The following is a 22,810-nucleotide window of genomic DNA, read 5'->3' as shown; positions in this document are numbered from 1 at the left end:
AGTTCATTTGGAATGATGGTGGTCTGTTTGGTGTTCACCTGATTATTCAAGGTTACGATTTTGGTGTAAATTCTTACTGGTTCCACCACATAGTGCGTAATGTTCTCCTTTGGTGATACGTAGGTCTTCGGCATGGGCTGCCTATTTGTATGTATCAACAAAAGCCTGCACCTCCTTTGAGATATCCTCTTGCTTCCTTCTCTATCTTACTTACCCGATAGATGCAACTCCATGGATCTGGATCATAGACTCTAGGCCACTAAAAAGGTGTCTATAGGAAGCCAACACCCCGTCCACATCCTTGGTTAATTTTTCTTTTGGTTGGATTTTGATGCAGAGTTGAACCTTGGTGTTTTTCATGGTGATCCAATCCTTCTTAGGGACTACCGCTAGTGCTCTTGGGTCCTTAACGGACCACTCATGCATGCTGTCTAGAGTGATTACAACTTCCTTCAACATTGTAGTTCTTTCTTTTGTGTGATCTTGTATTGCCAAGATAGGGGCCACTATGTGGTGCAGTTTTGAGACCTCTTCGTAAACCATCGCCATGGCTCCCCCGAGGGTCTCTTCCTCTCCTTTGATCGCTGCTTGGAATTCTGTTGTACTTGAGTGAACTAAATGGAGGGCTTCAAGCTCTTCTTCTTCTCTCCTTCTCTCTTGCTCTACAGTGGCGACCCTTTGTTTAGATGTGTAAAGCCTATTCTAAAGGTCTGTGATTTGTTTGCTCATTGATGCCCCATTATGTTCCGTGGAAGTTACGAAATTTGTCCCAGTCGAGGTGATCATCTCTGGATTCACAGTGATGTTGGACACAATCTCCTTAGCTATGGTGATCGACAAGGGCTCTGCTGGATTCTTGGCATAATAATTTTTCCTTTCCTGCACAATTTTGAGGTTGACCTCATCGAAGGTGAGCTTAGTGAGATCTAGGACCTCCTCTTCTTGTCCTTCTGAGAAACCCAACTCTTGTAAGGGAAGGTTCCCTCCAGTGAGGGGAGTAGAAGGAGGAACATCTAATGGGGGTAGCTCACCTTGTTCTGTGTCCAGCTCAGATGTTTTACTGGTCTCTCCTCATTCAACTCTCCTGGTTTCCTCTTCCTTACTCCTCCTTAGTTCTTCCTGCCGCTTTCTCTCTTGCTCTGCTAGTGGTTGTTGACTCTCAAGCTCCTCATCCTGCTTAAGCTTTTCTTCTTTCTCTTGTTCTTGCCTCCTTTTCTCTTCCTCCTCTTTGGCATGTTTCTCCTCTTGCTGTCTTTCCCTTTCTACATCTTCCTGGGCCCTTCGATCCTCCTACAACTTTTCTTCTAGTTGTTTCTCTCATTTTACCTCTTCTTGTCGACTCTTCTTATTAAGCTAGCCTTGGTCACTGGAATCTTGTGATTGCTTGAGCTCTTGCTTCTTCCTTTCCATGTCTGCGTTCCTTTGTTCTAGTGTTTCATTGTTGTCTTCCTCTTCCGGGTCTCTCAAAATATCTTTGACCTCCTTTTCTTTCTGCTTCTCAGATTTCCTAGTGGGCTTTTACGTCTCCCGTTGTTTCTTCTTCATGGTGGAGGCTCTCTCTTGAAGACTCACATTTTCTTGGAGTGCTCGAGGAGATCCCCCTCTCTGGCTCATTTCTCACTAGGATTGAGTTCCTTAGTGGCATTCTACCAATCCTTTACCTCGTCTTCATGATCTTATCTGGCGTGTGAATATGACCAGCTGAATTTTTCTTTTTTGTAGTGAGGAGCCATGAATTTCTCAGGATCGTATGTCCGATAGTTGAGATTTACAAAGTGGTTACCTTTCAATGCTTTAGCTTCTACCTCAACCTGTTTGAAGTTCTCAACTATATATCCTTCGATGACAAGCGGGAAGGAAGGCCATGGTTTCCTCTTGCCTTTGTTTAGTACCTTTAAAAAGCCCTGCATCACCTAGTAGCAGACTTCCCACAAGAGTGGTTTGTATGTGACAAGCCTAGGGAGAGCATGGGGGGCTTATGGGTACCAAAGACTCTGATGAACGTGCCCTCCTAGATGGAAAACCAATGCGTTGCCTTAACCACAGTCTCCACAACCCTCCTTGACATGCATGGTAGTTCATCACCGAATAGTTTCTGGTATAGCAGGGCGATAAAAAATTTGAAAATAACATCTATCATATGTTTATATGAGGTGTCCCAGAAAACCCTGTAGTGGTGGTGCACGGGGCTAGTTGCTGATGTACACCAATTATATCTCCATTTCTCAAATTGGCATCTTGTGCAGATGACATCTAGGAGGTATGAAGCCATGTAGAATTCTGGTGGTTTCTCTGTCTCTAGATGCTTGGCTGTAGTTATTCTTGTCTTTAGGGCCAATACCAAAATGCTTTCCTAGTTGAAAATTGTTCCCCTGGTGGTGATAACGTGCATGAGAGAACCCAGTTGCCATAGAAAACGTCACAATATACTTTACAATACAAACGACACATCATGGTGACAATAAGTTGATATAATTTCCTTAGCCCCTCTGTCCTGTATGCCTGATCTGCTCTAACCTAGAGTTTTGATGGGTCCTGCCACCATTCCCTTAGGATATATTTAACCGGAGTTACAAAACCAACGAGCCATCGGGTATTGAAGATCTCCTATCTTTCAGGGAGTTTGTAGTAGGTGGAAATATCTATAGGGGAGATTACATCCAAAGGTGCTCCATTGTGGTCTTTGACCATCCACGAATCTATATCTGTATTTTGCAACAGACAGTCAATAGTTTCTGCGCATGGAAAGATCGGAGGATGTGACACTATCTTATGCATTTTAGACCTCTTGACATTCAGGTATATCAGGAAATCCTCTTGTTTTTCTCATATGTCTAGCATTGAAAACTCTTCGTAGATGTTATACCAAGAGAGTCTTGTAGTTTTATTGATATTGTAGGCCGTGTCCCCATAGATGGGTGGTTCCTCATACTGGTAGATTTCCAATGAACTGCTTCTCGAGCTTCTACGAGCGGCCTTCGTAGTTGGGGGTGCCATCTCATCTTCGAAGGAGGAGATGGAGATGCACTCAAGGTCTACATCACCTGGCATGTTGAACAGACAATCCCACGATGAGAGTGATGACATGAAAATTAAACATAAACTACTTAAATAAAATCAATTTCAAAAGCTGTCAGGAGGCCTTTTGGCAGGCCTCACTGTAAGGTAGGTCATGTGGGTCGCAAGAAAAAGAGCGTGACTAGCGACTAAGTGTATGAGTCACAAGTCACGAGGGTCACAAGGTCTCTAAGTCACATGATCGTGAAGTTGCTAGGTTGTTAAGTCGTTAGGTCACGAAGGTTTCTAGGTCACGAGGGTCACAAAATTTATGGTATCGCGGCTGTGGGCCATGCGATCTAGGTTTCAAGTAGGATAAGAAGGAAAACTTGAGGCTCAATGGAGGTCTGGAATTCTTCACGGCAAGATGATCAAGCTCTATGGCGAAAACATGGATGGTTAAGGTCGAGGAATGACTATGAGGGAGGAAAGAGTGATTGAACGGGGCCAAAGTAATTGAGTTTTGGTTTGAGCTGAAAAATTAGGCCAATAATGGAGATAAAAATCCCCTAGGGTGGAATGTGGAGGGTCGAGATGGAAGAAAATGACACTTGGACCGGCAAAATGATTACTGGGAAGTTGAAAGGTCGCCTACCTAGAGAAATCACGTGCATGCCCAAGTCGCAAGCCTCCTTCGTCTCTCATACAACCAAAGGAGCCATTACAAATGAATCAGGGTGACCTACTATTTATAGTTTTGGTCGCACGTGCGAGGGTCGCATGGGTCGCAAGTGTGACCTTGCGACCTATGTGACCTTGTGACCTATTGGTTGCGAGGTTGTGAGGTTGCGCTGAATATCAATTGCGACCTTTGCAACTCAACGACCTATTGGTTGCGAGGCCGCAAGGGTCATGATAGGTATTGCTTGCAACATTCGTGACCTTTGCAACTTAGCAACCGATTGGTTTCTAGGGCTGCAAGGTTTGCAAATGTTCAAGATCCGACTTGTGTGACTCAAGTGACATAGGCTGCTCTGGTCGCATAGGTTGAATTTTGTTGCAAGTGATCGAAAGAGTCGCATCTTGAAGCTGAAACTGACTTGCTTGAACTGGATCTACAACTTAGCTTGACTTAGCAAGAAACTTTAGGTTCTCACAAGGCTTTTATGGTCTATGAGCTTTTGAGCAGTTTCTTAAGGTGTGGAAAGTTCTCTCGTGATACAAGGGCTTCAAAAATTTTAAGGATTTGAATTTTTTGTAGAGGTTTCTATAGTAACTACAACACCTGTGCTCTCAGGGACTTGCATAAAAAGGCAAGCTAGTCACTAGAAGCCTCCAGTCACATGGATGACATTGCCTCCCAGCGACAATAACCTAAATTACTCAGTTATGTGCATGCAACCCCGAAATCTGAGCCACTTTTTCAGGGCTAGGATCTAGACCTCTGACCAAAACTTGATAGAACTTCCATAAATTATAAATGACACTAAGACAAAGCTTTTAACACAAAAATTGATCAAGGAATTAACCTAACTAGGCCTAACCATGACAGACGTTTCGTCAAACACATTGTGAACATACAATCTATAGGTCATAAATACATATATGAACATAGGGGTCTCATACTTATCTGAGAATCAACAAGAAGGTCTAATTCCCTATCATAATAGTTGCAAAAACATCTATTAGGTCATGCATTTAATGACCATTCATTTACTAATCAAACTATGTTAAGAGCCACAGCTAAAACATATCATAAAACCATGCTTACAACCAACATATAACCATCATAATAACAATGATAGAACACCCATCAAAGATACATAATAACAAGTATAAATACTCATGAATTACAAGAGGAAAGGAGCTCATATTAACATATGAAAATCCAACAAAGTCGAGGACTTCCACGTACCACCCAGTTGTAGATTGGGAGAAACCAAATCTCACTTTTAGCCACTCACCCTTATTCCATATTCCAAGCATGAATGTGGGAAATCATGGAATAACCAACAAAAAAGAAACTAGGGCTTCCAGAGGCCAAACCGCCTCAACCTTCAACAAGTGATTCCACCTCCCAGACAGACATCAGTAACCATAACCAAATCAGTATCTACCCAAGTGGTTAAGGGCTCTAGAGCATTTGTTCCAACCTGGATCGAGGACTAATATCTCAAGCCACAACTGTCGCAGGGCTCCAGAGCATATTTCCAACCAAGGCACCGAGACTAGTAACTCAACCCACCAAGGGAACCAGATTGTTTGTCCAACCAAGTCTTCCACGATTAGTAACTAAACCCAACTTTTTCCAGGGCTTCCAAAGTGTTTGTCCAACCAAGGCTCCAGGAACTAGTAACTCTACCCACAACCATAAGGAACATGATAAAAAATCAGTAAACAAATGGTAAAAACCACAACACCATGGCTATCTAGGAAATGGCAAGGCTAGGAAAAACACTGCCAATCTAGGAAATCCTCCATGCTAATGATAGGTCATAACCAAGTAACCACATGCATATACCATGCATGCCAAAACTAACAAGGAAATCATACATGCAACTTGGTACTTACAAATAAAACCCATTGTAGCTTTTGATCTTGTTGTCCTCTTGCGATTTCTTGCATTTCCTTTTCATTCTATCTCCAAATCTAAAGTGTGCCAAAATCCTCGAAGAGTGTTCCAAGAAACTTTAAGTGTGCAAGAGTATGAGAGATAGAGAATAGATTGAGATTCCAAAGATTGAACTGACAAAAGTTGAGAAATGATCTTCAAAAGTCTTTTTATCATTGAGGCCTCTATTTTCTTCTAATTTCCCTTCAATTTTACTCACACACAATTCTATGACCTTTCACCTTCCTTTTCTCTTATTTTCCATTATTTCAGAAATAAAATGCTAATTAATTCCTCTTTGCCTTTGTCAATTTCCATAGCCATTTATTAATCACAAGTGATCCCCATCAGTATGTTTTTTCCCAATATTCAACTTGCAGTACATGTCCCATGGCCTTGGTCTTATTTTCATTTATTAACTTTATTACATGGATTTTCAACCAGGGTTGTTACAATTGTCATAGTTGTTGTAACTTGTGTTCTAAGTGTCGTAATGTGTTGTTTGAACTGTCCAACTTAGACATAAGTGTCGCTTTGTTGTCGTTTCAAGGTGTAATTATCGTTCATGAGTCATGTGTATTATTTTGGCTTGTATAGATGGTTTTATATCTTTGATCCAAGTTTGAGTCATGTCCGGATGCATTTCCATCCTTTAATCAGTCAATCCCACACTTAGCAATTTCAGAGCTCTTCTTTGTCCTTCAGCCCACCACAAGTTCTAAAGGCATTAACCCTCGCACAATGGATTAGTACTTCCTAAGGATAAGTCACCTAGCATTGTGATGCCTCCCCCAGTGAAAAAGCACACTTCAGAAGAACAAGGACATTCTCTCCCTTAAAAAATGCAATTTGGACAAACATGGACCTTCTTGACTTAAAAATCACATTCTGAGGGCCTGAGCACATTTCAAAACAATGAGTACACTTCGGACTATGAGCGCACTCCATCTCGAAGAATTGTGTCATACTTGAGCGCATGGCACACTCACAAAGCATGGAGCTTCATTCTTTTCTTAGAGCTCATGGTGCACTCATGAAGGATGAAGCCTTAGAGTGCATGGTGTAATAATGAAGCACGAAGCTTCATCCTTCCCTTTAAGTGCATGGCACTGTCACGAAGCTTGAAGCGTGAGTGCACTCCTTTAGCACAAAGAACTGCACACTCTTTGAGTGCATGAGTGCACCTTGAAGGCTTTAGTGTTTCTCCTTCATCTCTTCAGTATGCACCCTTGCACACTTTTTGTCTTCATGTGTGCATGATCACACCTTGAAGGCCTAAAGGCCCGAAGCCTCACTCATTATCTCTTCAGAGTGCACCCTTGCGCCCTCTTATTATCTTTAAGCACATGAGTACACCCTTAAGGATTAAGTGTTTCTGATTTATCTCTTCAACATGTGCTCTTGCACCCTACTTGTCTTGATGTATGCATGAGAACACCTTGAAGGCCTGAAGGCCCGAAGCCTCACTCTTTCATCTATTTGGAATGTTCCCTTGCACCCTCTTATTCTCTTTGAGAACATGAGCACACATTGAAGGACTGAAGTCCTGAAGCCTCACTCCTTCATCTCTTTGGAGTGAGCCATTGGCTTTCTCTCTCTCTTACTTGAGCGCACAAGAAAACCTTGAAGGCATCTTGTGAGCCTTGATGATTTTGATTGCGCCATCCTAATCAATCCTTCTTCTTTTAACCCTCTTATAGGCTTATTATGATAAGATCATTCCATGATCTAGGTAGTGATAAAATAGATTATTTAAGACTGATTTTGCCTCAACATGACTGATCTTCATTCGTAGGAGTACTATATCAACATGACAAGGATATTCTCAAGTAGATAACAAGGAGAAATCATAAAGAATCACCTGTGGTGAAGAATAACAAAAAAGAACAATCATGAAGACACGAAGCAAAACAAGGATCGAGACAGAAAGAAGACATTGCATGATGACCCAATGGATTTTGATATTGATTAAAGACCATTTGGAGGGTGAAGATGAGAAATAATGTGGATCTTTGATGAAGATGAAGCACATATCAAATCCACCATCAAGAATGTAAGACAAAGCAATAAGGAAGACAAATTGGTATTTCCATCTCATCATGAAGTCCATGTCATCATTGTCAAGTTGCGACATGCACAAGTGTCATCATAATGGTCAACATGTGTCCATGTGTCATGCCACATCATCATGTGGAATGTAGTGATGTATTCTTAAGAAAAGGAAGAAATGTAATGTGTGGAAGTCGAAGAGTCATATGTGGAATATAAAAAGTCACTCAGCCATATATGGAAAAAATGTCTTTAGGAGATTTTCAAAAGTCAGTAAAGTTCAAGAGATTTTTAGAAGTTCAAAGGACATATTAAGAAGTCTAAGAGTCATGATGGTAGTCCAAGAGTCATGATGGTATGAAAGGTAATTCCTCTTGTTACAAATGCAACCTCATAACTCAAGTAAGGGGATTTTCGAGGATTAAGATTTGGAGAGCTAGTCTTGGCTTCTCTACTTCGCATAGGAGAGAAAACTATTCTTTGGAGAAGCAAGAAGTGACTTAATGTTCCACTATTTGAACTAGTGTCTCATCATTGCAGTTGTGTACTTGGATCTTTCAATTTATAATTGAAACTTGATGAGCCAACACATTTTCATGCATGTATTGTGAATGTCTTAGGACTCTTCTTTGGATGTTTTATATATATGTTTCATTCACATGTACTAAGGAAATGAACTATTTTGGTGGCCTTGGTACTTATATTTTTAAAGATGTGTTGTATTTGGTTTAATGAGCGTTGTGTCTAAGTGAACTATTTCACTATATAACTAATGAATATTTCTTTCCTCATGTCTCTCTCTTAGGTTAGTACTATTAATTCCTTCTATAGGCTCACTTTTGTCTCCCCCCTTCGCAAAAGTATCATTTTACACATTACAATCGGTGTTTCACAATGTCAACTTACTTTCTTGTTCAAGGGTTATGTATATAATCTCTTATGTTATTCATTGAAATGAAGGTGAATCTTACGATTATGATTGCCAGGCCAATACTCTGGATGGGGCTCCTGGTCCAAAGGATATGAGGTTTAATTGGGACTTCACAATGGGGAGACCCCCTATATGTTGGAGATATCCAATACCTTCAACATTTTGGTGCTAGAAGGAGGGCTAGATGAAAGTATGTGCCCATTGAGTCTGCTTTGAATCTCTTATCTTAAATGGCTCTTTACCAAATTATAATCTCGTGATGTTTTTTAGGATATTGATTTTACCATCCCTGTGGAAATCATTCATGAGTTGTCTCAATTTTTTGAAAATGCAACAAGAAAACCCTAATTTAATTTTGTCCTTAAGTTAAATTAGGAACAAAATTGTAATTCCACATCTCATGACAACTTGTAATAGTTAACTAAGTTAATTTGACTTAGTTGTCTCATTTAATTTGAGTTAAGGGTCTAACTTGAGTCATGTATAGTGTCTCCTACTTTTTAGAAGCCCTGGTTGAGTTTATTTTGAGCTGTAATTATTTAATTCAGTTTAACTGAGTTAAATTTAGTTAAACTAGATCCAACTAATGGAGGAATTAATGGGAGATCTGGCAGTGGGGCGTAACCTGTAGTGATCAACCAATAAACTAATGATTCACTCATAATTAACTCATTCATGTCAGATTAGAGAAAGACTTAGTTGAGATTCGAGTTTAGGGATAGTGTACTATTAGTTGTATAATTATATAAATTGTACAGGTCATACGTGCAATCAGAGGATGGCCTATGAGGATTTCACAATTCATAATTGTGGAATTTCCCAATTAAATATGGGCTAATTCCCAAGGAAACAACACAAGTAAATAGAATCTTGGTAGGAAGCATAATTGGCCAAGTATTGGCTTGAGCTTGTTTGGGAAGCAGTGAGATAGATAGAGCTAGTGTGGAGGTTGTCTGGGCTTGAGAAAAGCATTGTAACCTTCTCATATTTTTTTATTAATGCAATATACAGATAACATGGATTTTTAGTTCTGGCTTTCTCTAGGAAATTATTGTATTATGTGTGATTGAATTATTTCTCTTTTATACTTTGTGATTTGATTGATCGTTTATTGTTTCCACTGATGATTCAAGTAGATTCAAGCCAATTATTTTAGCATATTACAATCTACAGTTTGAATCTACAAGGAATTTCTACATGGTATCAGAATTGAACTCATTATAGAACAGGAGAATACAATTTTTTCTTTTTCAAGAAGAATTGAATTTGCAGTATCATACTTCAGAGCCAACAAGATTTCATTCTACATATTGAGACTCAAATATGTTCTTGAGGGTAGTTCAAACTATATTTCTTGGAAGGAAAATATGGAGGTAGTGTTGGAAGACAACGGGCTTAAGGAATTTATAGAAAAATGTATTCCTAATCTAGTTGATGCTCAAGATCTAGTAGAGTGGAGAAAATGTGTGGCAAAGGAGAGAAGTATTATCCTATAAGGAGTTTGAGATCATATTTTCTTGAACCTCCATGGTAAGGAAACTACATTTGCAATGGGGAAGGCCTTAACAAACCTCTTTGAAAGTAAAGTGACCACAAGAAGCTGGAACTGAAGGACAAGCTCAGAAAGATCAAAATGGAGAAGGGAGACTCAATACCAAAGTACTTCACCAATTTCACCCAATTTCGGGATGAGATTGGAAGTGTCGATGTTACGGTTTCTAAAGATGACCTAGTGAGCCCAACACTTCTAGGCCTTCCCAAGAGCCGACATAGCTACTAGGACTTAGTTAGTGGGAGGCAGAAGCTACTAGAGTGGCAGCGATTGTGGTCCGACTTAGTATAACAAGAGATTCGATGGAACACTAGAGATGGATCCTCATCCAAGCATCATGATGAGGAGGACTATGTCTTAGATGGAAAGGCAAAGAAAAGGAAGCGGAAGTAATCACATTCCAAATTAGATTCTAGTCAGGGTGGTAAGAAGAAGTACATGTCAAATATTAAATGTTTTCACTATCACGAGTTGGGACACTATGTCACAAAGTGTCTGCACAAGAACGTCAATAAGAATCCCTCAGGAGGAGCGGTAGGTGAAGCTCTTTTTTCACAATTCGAGCTGGGTTTCACCCTCATCGCTTGTATGGTGACATCGATGATGAGTAGTATGTGGTAACTAGATAGTGGCACCTCATTCCATAAGACCGACAACAAAGAGTTCCTTAGTGACCTCGAGGAGAAGGACGTCTAGATGCACAACAAGGTGGGAGATGATGGGAGGTATAGTGCGATTGACATCGGTACTATTATCTTTCATAGGGAGTCTAGTTCTCCTCTCACATTAAAAGATGTCATGTATGTTCCGGGTTTGAAGAAGAATTTGGTTTCATTTTCCATGTTGGAGGACCATGGTTGCAATGTGATATTTAGCAAGGGAAAGTATTTCCTTCTTCACATCGCCTCAGGATAGGTGAAGTAGATTGGGGTTCAGGTGAGGAACCTCTACGAATTAAATGTAGAATACTGCATTGCTTTGAGAAGAAAAGTAGAGAAGGTGCAGAGCCGAGACATCAGTGAGTTGCGGCATAGAATATTGGGTCACTTGCACCACAGAGCCTTGAAGATCATGCAACAAATTTCTACAGAACTTCCCAAGGGTACACTAGAGAAAAGAGACACATGCAAAGGGTATATATTGGCAAAGAACACCAAAGATTCCTTTCATGATAAAGAAATTCGAGCACAAGAGATCCTTGATAGGGTTCACTCAAATGTGTGTGGACCATTCTCGACATCATCTATAGCCAAGCACATGTATTATGTAATATTTTTTGGTTATTTTTGTCGTGAGTGCTGGATTTTCTTCATGTAGAAGAAAGATTAAATGGTTACTAAATTTTGTGAATTTAAAGCTTTTGTCAAGAAAGATACTGGCAGGAAAGTTAAATCTCTCAGAAGTGATAACGGTGGAGAATTAGGGGACTTTTGATGTCTAAAATGGGCCTCCTAAGAAAAATGTACAACCAAAATAAAATTTATAAGAACCAATAGGATTTAATATGATGATGTCAACCATGGAGGGTGATTCACCATTTTTGGAGTAGAAAAGTAAAAAAATTAAAAAATAATAAAATAATAAAACTACTTTTTGAACTCATATTTTTAACTTATCTCCCTAAGGTTTTACTAAAATTTCGAATGGGAGTACTCGTTGGATGAAAACTTTAATTCCTCATACAAAGAGTACCCATGTTGCATACTTTTGATGGACCCTGCCACATGAAAAATGAGAAATACGTGAAAAAACATGATTGCAATCACATTTTTCATGTATTTCTCAATTTTTGTGTAGTAGGGTCCATCAAAAGTATGCAACATGGGTACTCCTTGGATGAGGAATCAAAATTTTCATCCACTGAGTGTTTTCACTGGAAATTCGAGTAAACCCATAGGGAGATAAGTTGAAAATATGAGTTGAAAAAATAGTTTTTTCTTTTTTCCCTCTCAAATTTGATGATGTAATCTAATCTTATTTTATTATTTCCACTATTATTTTATAATTTTCGTAGGAGGCCCATTTTAGACCTCAGAATTCCCCTAATGAATATGTTTCAAATTAATTCAAGAACTTCTATGCATCAGAATTCATTCAATGGGAGTTAATAGCACCTCATAACCCACAATAGAATGGGGTGGCTGAAAAAAAAGGAAAAAAAGTATTATGGGAGTTGCACAGGAGATGTTACATGATCAAGGCCTACCGTTGAACTTGTAGGCTAAATCATGAAATACAATTATTAATTTGCAGAACATAAGCCCTCATCGAGTTCTCAGGATGAGTACACCATAAGAAGATTTTTCAGGTAATAAACCAGATGTGGCACAGTTCAAGATCTTTGGTTCATTATTCAACTATCATGTTACCAAGAATGTACAAAAAAATCTAGAGCCAATAGTTGAGTTGGGAATATTTTTTGGGTACGCTAATACACCTCACAACTATTGGGTGTACCCTCCATCCAATAGGATGACAGTGGTTCGTAGAGATGTGAAGTTTGATGAAGAGAAGGCCATGATGTTCCCTTGAGAGGGAGATTCAGTTACATGTAGATGAGGAGCTTTTACCTCCAAAGGAGGAACCACATGATGATGTGGAGCAGCCACATATAGAGGAGCAGAGAGTGGAAGCACGCACTCATGAGGATACTTCTAGAGATGGAAGGAAGCACACTAGAGAAGTTGAGAGATTGATGCATGATGCTAGAGAGAATGTAGGAGAATCGACATCGCAACATAGGAAGAGGAGGTCACTAGATCGGTACACTCGCTACATGGCTCTGATGAGCAAGAGTGTAGAGGTTGAGCCATCCTCATTCAAGGAAGTAGTGCAACAACTGGTATGGGTTGATGCCATGGTTAAGAAGTATTACTCCATTATTAGAAACAATGCTTGGGAACTGGTCCCAAGACAAGCAGACAAGTTAGTGGTGAGTTCTAGATGGCTTTAGAAGGTAAAGAAAGCAGCAGATGGGAGTGTGGAGAAACACAAGGCTAGATTTGTGGCCAGAGGTTCTCTCAAGTGGAGGGAATTGATTACGATGATACCTTTTCTCTAGTAGCAAGGTGCTCTTCAATCAGATATATTCTAGCATTGTCAATGTAGATGGGGTTGAAGATACATCATATGGATGTGAATACAACATTCCTCAATGGTATGATTGAGGAAGAGGTGCATATTCAGCAGCCAGAATGATTTGAGACCTTCAACAGAGAGTCGCATGTATGCATACTCAAGCGAGGGATGTATGGACTAAAACAAGCACCTCATGCTTGGTACACCATAATTGCCATCTATTTCACTAGGTTTGGCTTCACCAAAAGTGAAGTAGATGCGAACCTTTACTGTATTGTGGTTGAAGGTAAATTATTGATTATAGTATTATATTTCCATAATTTGATTCTAACAGGTGATGAGAAGCTGATAAAATCTTGCAAATAGGATCTTGTAAGAGAATTCGAGATGAAGGACCTGGGGCTCATGCATTACTTTCTAGGTAAGGAATTATGGCAAGGAGATGAGGAACTATTTGTCTCTTAGAGCAGGTATTCCAACAATATACTGAAGAATTTCAATATGGAGAGCAGAAAACCTATGTAGACTCCTCTAGCAGGAAATTGGAGAAAGGAAGATGCTACTTTAGGTGAAGCAGTGGCGGATATTATTTATAAAGAGCTTGTGGGTTCACTTATGTATTTGGTGAAAAAACAAGTGGACATGTGTTTTGTAGTTTACCAACTTAGTCAAGCCATGGTTAATCCAACAAAGCTCTATTGGGAGGAAACTAAACATGTGTTGAGATACCTCAGATGAACCACTCAATTTGGTCTTTAGTACAAATAGACAGAGGGAGTGAAGCTTCAAGGCTTCACAGATGCAGATTGGGTAGGGAGTCCATCCGACTATAAGAGCACATCAAAGGGAATCTTTAGTATTGGGTCAGAAGAAGTTTCTTGGTACATCAGGAAACAGAGATCAGTTGCACTCAGTTCAGCAAAAAGAGAGTACATGGATACTAGTCAAGAAACTTGTGAGGCTATCTTGATGAGGAATATCCTTGTTGGGTTATTTGGTCAGCAGAAGGATCCTATAGTGATTTACTGTGACAACCAGTGTTATATCGATCTATATGAGGATTTAAAGTTAGCTAAACTAGTTCCAACTGATGGAGGAATTAGTGGGAGATCCAGCAGTGGGGTGTAACCTACAGTAGTGGGGTCTAGTTTACAGTGATCAACCAGTAAACTAAAGAATCGTTAATTATTAACTAATGCATGTATGATCAGAGAAAGACCCAGTTGATATTAGATTTCAGGGACAATGTACTATCAATTGTAATCATCCAAATTGTACAGGTGGTGAATGCAGCCAGAGGAAGGCCTATCAGGATTGTGCAATTCATAATTGAAGAATTTCCCAATTAAATATGGGTTAATTCCCAAGGAAAATGAGCAAGGAAATAGGAGCTTGGCAGGCAGTAGAATTGACTAAGTATTGGCTTGAGCTTGTCTAGGGAGCAGTGAGATAGATAGAGATAGTTCAGAGGTTTCTTAGGCTTAATCAAAGAATTGAAATATTCTCATAATTTGTGATTAATGCAATATAAAGATAGCAAGGGTTTTTAGCTATTGATTTCCCCAGAAAATTATTGTGTTATGTGTGATTGAATTCTTTCTCTTTTATGCTTCATGATTTCATCGATCATTTATTGTTTCCGCTGATGAGTAGAGTAGATTCAAGTCAATTGTTTTTAGCAAATTACAATCTACAGTTTGAATCTACAAGGAATTTCTACACAATGTAAGTTTTATGGCGAGAGTGAACTAACTGTCCTTAAACATTTCTTTCAGTTTATGCATTTTTGTCTCTTTTGATGGAATGCATTGTAAATATGTCGTGGGTAAGTTGTTCACCCTCACATTTGAAGGTTGAGTTAAAAAATGGCGTCATACATTACCTGTTGCTTCTATCCATTCACTCGAGTAACTTGTTAAGGAGCTTCATGAAGCCTTTGACAAGTATGATTATGAAAATGTATGTGATAGAATTGATTTTCTTAGAATGGAACTTGGTGAATCTGCAGAGAAATTTCTTAATCGGTTTCTTCACCTTTGCTGTGAATTTCCTGAAGGAGTTATTGAATTAGATTTCATTATGGAAAAATTTCAAAGTTTGATTCTCTCTCCCCAACTTTGGCTAACCATGATGTTATCAATCACAAGTTTTCCCTTGGCTGTAATGGAAAACCTCTAAGGTAACTCTTTCAAACTAATCTTTATCGCCAAATTCTTTCCCCTTCAACCTAGAGAGGGATCTCTCCTTTACCATTCAACTACCCAGTGTCACCTCAGAAGTTGGCTCTGTCTTTAGTACAATGGCTATATCATGAGTTCAGTGGGGTTTCAAAAATAATGGTAAGGCATAGAAAGTGCATCCTTGGGCATGGAGTCATAGAAATCTCAAATCAATCATCAGTCACTAGGATGTTGGATGTAGTGACAGAAGCAAAGATCAATATAGTTAATATATCCTTAGACGACCTTTCTATTTGAGAGTGGTAAGGGAAAATAACAAAAAAATGTTTGAAATAGAGAATCTAATATAAGAATTTGGTTTGGTTTAGAAAATAAAAGTGATACTTGAATGGTAGAGATAGAGTATGAAAATGAGGTACGAATTCCACCTTTAATACCTTCATTCAAGCATAAAGAAAAGAAACATTTAATGAAAATAACGGAGTGTTGATGGTGTTGGACCCGCCAACATGTCAAAGGGATCTCTCAGGTAAGAAGTCCCAATTAGACCTCAGACCGTTTGGTGTAGGAATCCCAGCAGTGGGTCGTATGGTAATGCCTTGACCACGATGTTGCATAGAGGAAAGTAGAATAACTCTGTTAGCAACAAGGGTGTGACTGATGTAGTGAGTCAAGGAAGATGTATGAGAGGTTCCAACACTTCAAAAGGGGAAGGAGGTGAGGGTGAGTTCCAGGTTGAAAGGGATCAGTCCTAACTCGGCTAGGAACACACAACACAAAGGACATGCACAGCTTTCGACAGAGAAGTCCACTCGGATGTGGCAATCACATCATACAAGGTAAGATAACATGTACAACACTCATAGATTAGTTCAAGACAAGTGTGACAGTTGTTACAACAAGGTTCATGTGAAAGGTCTGTTTGATGTCTGACAGAGCAGTCAACACAAATGATGACAACATTAATAACATATACAACACATTAACAACAAGATTCATATAATTGCATGTGAATTAGTTCATACACAAGTACATAAGTTAAACAACATATATCATTAAGGAAACTTGAGCAATCCAACTATAATAACAACATATGCATCAAAATGTGTTGGCTCTTATTATATATACAAGTGTAAGTCTCAATCATATAATACATCCATGTAAACCTGCTAGCCCCAACAGTGGAACATTACAGCCACATGTGCTTGCTTGTCCAAAGAGATGTATTAGCTCCATGCAGTGGAGAAGCCAAGGCACGTTACAATACTGTGCAAGCCTTCTTCAATATAGTCTTAGTAGAAGCTTGGCTGACCAAAAGCCCTTACAATGAGTTATGAGGGACTATTTATAGAAAAGGGTGGGGTGACCCTTGACATTCCCCTTTGTGACAGTTCAACTACCCTCATGATTCTTCACCTACTCTATGACTATTACATCCAACTATTGACACTTGACTTACACTTGACATGACTAAACATTACAATACACATTTACTCATGTGAGATGACATGGGTTGAGCAAGCCTTGCAAGAAATCACTGACAATCAGTCCTCTGTGATGAGACCAATTCTTTGAAATGCTTGTGATGGTGAAGCTAGTGAGCTGATTCCAAGCTTGGTTGTCGGTGATGGTGTGCATGCACCTCATGGTGACATCTTGCTGAAGCGAACTCTTTCCTTCATTGCAATCGGTGCATTGGTTTGACCCCTTCATCCAACTCGTCTACTAACATGCGCATGGTCTTCTTGGGTATGGTTGAACCAGCCAACACATTGATGCATAGTATCTGTGTTATTCTTCAAGTGTGTGCTAGTGGTCATGTGCATCAACTTGCCGAAGTACATGTTCAGCCCCAGTTGGACTTGATTCTTTTCTTCGCCTTGGTGAGTCTGTTGAATGGGTTGGATTGCATGCATGTGCTCAACGACATGCATGCTGCTGAATCCTTTACATGCGATCAACAACACTGCTCACCATATCTGCTCCGTGTCAGCTGCTCAGATGGATCTTTAACTTGTACAAGCGCAGTTTCATCCATGATTGCATGTTGCGCCCACTATTGTTCCTGATCCTACTACAACTTATTCGTCTATCTATTCAGCTTCATGTTCTTCCTTGAGTTGCTGCTTCGACACATGCAACTCCTCCTTTGTTCCATTCTCTATCTTCGTGTGACTTTCATGTCACACTGTCACCTCATAGCCTGAGTCTCCAAAGTTTCTTTCATTATCAGTGGATCTGCTTGATCTTGCAACTTTGTTCCGCCTTTGTGTTGTCAACAACCTTCCTCTTACATTCACTGTATTTGCCATGTTCATTGCCTTCGGTATGTTTCCTTTAGCTACTATTCATGATGTTTCTCATTATGATGCTACTACTTGATGTCCTTGTCTATGAACAACTTGATGTCGTTGTGAGTAGGCAAGCTCATAGACACTTGATTGACTATATCTCCAAGCGTGCTCTGAATGGTGTCTTCATCTCTGCTCTCCTGGAAACCATTGTACCTGTACTGTTGAGAGGTAGATGAACACCTATGATACCTAGAGATATGGCAACACTCATGGCAAGCAATCTGTCAGTTGAAAACAAAAATGAACATGAGAATTGACTTGTAACATACATGGGTGAATGATCATGAAGGTTGCGCAATTTCGGCTAGGAGGTCGGGAGACCGACTGCTAAGATTGCACAAGGCACAGTGTGGGCTACTGGGAGACTGAATAACTGATAGAACTACATAATGCACAATCTAGTTTGGCTGTTGACTGCTCGGATTGTGCAATGCGCAATTCCAGCTGGGAAGGACACCTGGCCCAAGGACATATTTGTGCAATTTCTTGGGTGAAGCAGCTACTATCCTCCAAAAATGCACAAAACAATCCTGGAGGCCAGTGCTGGGTAGGAATGTGCAAATATGGAGAGGAAGGTGAGCCTTCCTTTCCAATATTATGTAATGCAGCCTTGGTGAAGGCAGAGCCCGGGCCAAGGTTGGCCTGGCTCACTGACGGGAAACTGAAAGCAAGTAAGTCAATGAATGCATGGCGAAACTAAGTCATAGCAGAAGTGATTAACATTGCATGCAAAACATGAATGAAAGATTTAGAAAATAGATCAACATGCATGTGGGTGAGGCAGTTCACTGATTGGGCGAACGTCCATGCAAAACAGTTTCATGCATGCAACAAAAAGGAGATAGCGACGAAAACTGAAATAGAGCTAGGACAAGCTAGTATACATGTAAACGACAACAAGTCTTCAAACAAATAAAGAAAATAGTGCTCCAACAAGTGAAAACACAAAAAGAGATAGAAATGTAGCACAAGGCATGGGAAGCAAGATTACCCTAAAACAGTTGAGCTAATTGTGCCAATTGCTCCTAGATGTGATGTGGGATGTTAGAGTTGCAAGGTTGATGTGATGAATGAGCTCTGCAATGTCTTTTTGATGTGTTTTGATAACATCGAGGTTGTGACATGCATGCCACAAATCTAGGGGAAGCGACACTTGATGGGAGGCTTCTAAACTGCTCCTTGCATGTAATCTCCAATTGCTAAACATTGATCCCTGAAACAAGGGATGCCTTTGCATGCTACCTTGGGTGAAGCAGCCCATGCATGCAAGTCTTCTTTGCTCAGTCCTGGAGGGAACTAGTCAACTCAGCTGCACACGCAAGAGACTGCTCAACTGTAGGAGAAAATTGCGGATTTCTGGTTGGGACTTGGGCTGATAGCCCAGGAGGTTTGCACAATTTCATGGCAGAGTAGCTGACTGCTACCCAGATTTGTGAAAATCCTAGGCTGAATAGCTTGATGCTGGGAAGATTTGCACAAATCCTGCTGGGAGGGTTGGCTTTCAAGATTGGGAAATCTTGAAGCCCAGTAGGCTGCCAGAGAGGATTGTGCAATTCTAGGAGGGAAGGTTGGTTTCCCTTTAGGACAAGTTGGACCAAGTCCGGGTGAACAGCCTGTGAGGGGAATGGATCAAGTTGTGACCGAAAAACTACCTTTGGGCATGAAAGACACTGAAGCTTGTGAAATTGACAAAGCAAGGCAAGCTGTTGTGAAGGTTGGAAGGGAGGCTCCAAAACGAGGTTAAGGAAAAATTTTGGAGGGTGGTTGTAGTCGCTACAACATAGAGGTAAACACATTCACCAGGAAATATACCTGTTATGGCCTAAATCTACCTTACGCTGAGAAAGGCAGGTCTAGGTTAACATCAAACCACACTTAACCTAGTAGCTAGCCCTACCAGGTCGGGAGAGGGCTCTCTCCTTGTCAATCTCAGGAAAATATAGCAAATGAGGCTTGAGATGACTGATATAAAGACTAATTTTAGGCTAGGTATATGCTCAGAGGAGTTTGATTGAATTTTATGTTGGTTTGTTGGATCAAATGTGAAAGGCATTTTTGGGTCCAGGGAATGGACTGAGTCTTGCAGAGATTTCTGTGGGGCGAGGTAGGCAAATGTTTTAGTACCTTGAATTAAGTGAAATGGAGAGTCTTAAGACTGGTGAGAAGTTGGAAAGGGCATGAATGTGTCATGAGTCCTCTTCAAATAGTAGAAAACATGTAAAACCAATGAAACCCTAAGGTAGAGCACTGCAACATCAATGAATTCCACCTTTATACTTGATTCATTTAGTTAAGCTGAAAATAGAGAGATGATGGCACACATAAACACATGATAAATTGAATCACAAAAGGAAAAACAATACTAAATCACCTTTCCACAAGAATCCCACGAAATGCTGCAAACCCTGGTTTATTTCCTTGCCAAACTGTAGAGATGAATGTACAATAATGCTCAAATCATTCACAAGAGTCCAATCTTTACAAATGACTGAAAAAACACATGATATAGACCTCCAAACCACCTGTGCTATCCATCAGGGGTCGAATCCATGAGAAGAGGGGTGGTTTCAATCATATCTACACTAGGAACACAAAAATAGATAGTGGAATAGCTTGCCTCTTAAACCTAGGAAACTGATTCATTCAACTCCAAACCACCTACAACTGATGTATCTAACCTATCAAGTCAATTTTTATCATTTTTACATCATAGTACATCAATTTACATCATGAAATCTCATGAATTTGACCATAAGAGAGAAAAAGTCAAACTAGAAGAAAACTAGGTGAAAAACAGAGTTTTTGAGCAAAATTGGCACTTTTTCATCCTGTGCGTAGCGCCACTTTTTCTGTGTGTAGTGCTTTTTCCCAACTGAATTTGGAGGCCTTCCCCTTCACCAAATTTTCTCCAAGTTGGCTTGTTGGAAAGGTATATCTGTCTACTTTCTAAGACAAGTAGAATTTTTGAATTTGGTGTCCATTTGCCCCTCCAAAAATCAGTTCTCCCAACACTGCTTCCTGTGTGGCCAAAAAGTGGTAGAGAGGGCATTTTTGAGGTGTTTTTGGCCCTTTTGGAGGTCCAAAACTTGTCAAAATTTCCTAGTAATTTCTGGGTATGCATAAATTTTCATAAGGAATCCAAAAATATAAATTTTTCCTCCAAAGGAGGTCCCTATCAAAAGCGAGCACCAGGTGGCGCTATGCACCTACCGGAAAAACCTATTTTTTCCTTGAAAAATTCAAAATTGCCAAAAAGTTTGCCAAATTTCTTGAAATTTGGCATGAGTGATCTATATCAAGTACTATGCTGGGCCAATGAAGCTTCAGCCAAGATCTTGAGCTTATCTTTCTCTTTCTTGCTCCTCAAAGTCTTCCTCAACTTGGCTTTTAGGCACCTTATCCTAGTTTTGCAAATTTTGTTTCACGCCAAATAGTGATAATCCATGTGCCGCAACATCTTTTTATCCTTATTGGATTTCTCAATAAGCTTCTCCAAGTGCATATTTTCCCTCTCTAGCCAAGATTCCTGGTCAGCATCAATCTCTTGCTCAAGCGGTGTCAATTTGACTTTCCTCCTTTTTGTTGCTTGCTTGTTTTCCCTTATGGTTTGCAGCTCCATAATTGTCTGTTTATCCTCCAACTGCTTGTTCTGTTGCTCAAGGTAATTAATGATCCACTTAGACCTTTCAAGGTTAAGAGATAAGGCATGGATTTCAGCTTTTTGTTCTTTAATGATCTCCTTGAGTCTTGAGCTTTGGGAGCCCAAATCAGTATCCTCCTCCTGAATCAAAATAAAATCTCTCTCCTGACCTTCAGTTTTATAGCCTTCACTTCAGGCCCCAAACTGAATGAATGATGACAGTAACACTTTGCAATGAAGGAAATAAAATGGTATGTACAGTGATATATGTGACAACAGAAAATATCTCAAAGATAATACCATTTTAGCAGCTGACCATTGACCGACCCTCCTGGACAATCTTCCCTGTTCATTTCTTTTAGCAGGAAAGCATTTTGACCCCGATATGCAGCAATCCTGAATGGTCCCTTCCACAGATTCTTGAACTTTCCATGCTTGCCTTTGTCCTTGTTTCTAGCATCCCATTTCAGCACTATGTCTTCAATCTAAAATTTGTCTGCCTTTGCCTTCCGATCATAGATTTTCTTGATTCTCTCTTGCAGGAGCTAGAGTGCAGGAGTTTGGCAAGGTGACCCAGGGCTGCAGATGATGCTTTATTACATATGAAAACGATAAAATTACATAAAATTTGTACAAGAAATGGAAAAACCCCGCTTTCAACTCAAAATAGAGTTTTGAGGTAAAAACCCTTTATGGAGCAAATCATGAATAAAATTTGTGATTTTATGAACTTATTGAACATCCTCATGTAACTGCTGGCCTGTTATTGAGATTTTGAAGATCATGGTGGTAAACCCTAGACCTAATGAGACTTGAAAACCCTAAAATGACTTCTGCAACTGAAATGAAATAAAAAATGACCGCAAATGATCTGTACATGTGAAAATAGGCCAATAGATGAAAAGCATGAGGGAAATTGATAAAGAACCACTACCATCAGATGATCCATGACCTAATGGAATGTAGCTGATCGGATGAGACACCTAAAATGCATGCAAAAAGAGAATTTTGATCAATGATGGAGGGATGAAGATACCGACACTAACAATACCAATACATATCAACACATGAATTCTCTGTTTGAAATAGTATATTCTTCTTATCACTAGTTACCTATGCTTAACCAACATAAGTAGAGCACATACACATATTACAACTCTTTCTCAAAACATGCACCATTGGTTTTCTGTCATTATCAATTTATAGAGTACTTACAAAACCATAAGCATGTTTTTAGAAAAACCTTAATTATAACAGTCTCAAAATTGCCAAGTATATCTCTAATTAAAACTAAATACATTACATTTATCAATCATAAAACAAGATTACTAGTGATTACCCCATTACTATTGTAGTTATACCCCTTATTTATATTGTTGTGCCCCTATTGCCCCATATTGTTATTAATGTGCCCCATA

Source organism: Pinus tabuliformis, chromosome 5_1 (assembly GCF_031772625.1).
Source record: "Pinus tabuliformis cultivar Carrire ecotype Pingquan chromosome 5_1, CPIR1, whole genome shotgun sequence".
NCBI classification, from domain to species: Eukaryota; Viridiplantae; Streptophyta; class Pinopsida; order Pinales; family Pinaceae; genus Pinus; species Pinus tabuliformis.
Note: the sequence above shows the minus strand (reverse complement) of the source record.